This window comes from Acanthisitta chloris, unplaced genomic scaffold, assembly GCF_000695815.1.
Source record: "Acanthisitta chloris isolate BGI_N310 unplaced genomic scaffold, ASM69581v1 scaffold4672, whole genome shotgun sequence".
NCBI lineage: Eukaryota > Metazoa > Chordata > Aves > Passeriformes > Acanthisittidae > Acanthisitta > Acanthisitta chloris.
In genome coordinates, this window is record NW_008658654.1 from 6,846 (window position 1) to 7,870 (window position 1,025).

At 54.1% G+C, this 1,025-nt stretch overlaps 1 pseudogene; it reads right to left on the minus strand.

The window, feature by feature from the left end:
• LOC103812160 overlaps window positions 1-777 on the minus strand; it is a 1,359-nt pseudogene extending 582 nt beyond the window's left edge.
• Window positions 778-1,025: the final 248 nt, after the last annotated feature.

Sequence of the window (1,025 nt, forward strand, 5' to 3'; positions counted from 1 at the left end):
AGCAGGCAGGACCTGCTGTGGGCGTGGCATGGGGTAGGCAGGGGTAGGTTGAGGGTACCCAGGGGTCAGCATTGCCTCTTCACCTCGCTGGGCACTCGTCTCCACCTCGGGGGGTTTTTTCGTCGGGGCTGAAGTTCCCAGGGATTTTTTTTCTGCTTCTTTCTGCCTCTGCTCGGCTAGGAAACGTTCCTCAGCATCCAGCAGGTACCTCTGGATCATCTCCTCCTGGTACTGGTGCCGTGTACTGGTTTTGAGGTGCCCAGCAAAGATGAACTTACGCTCGCCCTGCATCGCCGCGCGGAGGATGCTCAGGCTCAGCCTCACGTCGTGGCTGTACTTGGAAGGATCTGGTTTTTCCAACCCTGTTTTCCCTGGGCAGCTTTTCTCTGGAGGAGCTGTTGAGTCTCCTGGAGAACATTCCTCTTTACTTCCTTTCCTCCCTTTCAAAGAACCTTTTTTCTTTTTCTCCAAGGTGTCTCCACCTTGCCCGTTGCTCACGCCGCCCTTGGCCGCTTTGCCGTGCATCAAACCTCCCATGTTTTTTTTCAGTTTGCTGCCAAGAGTTTTGCCAAAACTTCCCAATTTGTTAGCCACGGAGTCTGCTCGTTTTTTATCCTTTTCCCTCTCCTTCTTTGGTTTGTCCTTGCCAGCCCTGGGGCCACCATTGCTGGCTGAGCTGCTGCACACAGATTCCTTATCCGACTCTCCCGACTCGGCCGCGGAACGAGCGTCGTCGCCCGCCGAGGCCGTGGGGGATTCTGGTTGGGCCAGAGGAGCCTGGAAAGGAAGGAAGGAAACACAAAAAAAGAGAAGTTTAGGAATTTCACAGGGAAGGATTTCCAGGTAGGAGGAGATGGTGTTGTGAGGAGAGTGGAGGGAACAACAGGCTCGGAGTGATGTGACCCCAATCTCATTGTGTAGGTGCATGGATAGAGCTGTGGGGTCCTGCCAAGGGGGATATTCCAGGGATTTGGGATCCTCTCCTGGGATTTTATGGTTCTGTCCTGGGATTTTATGGTTCTGTC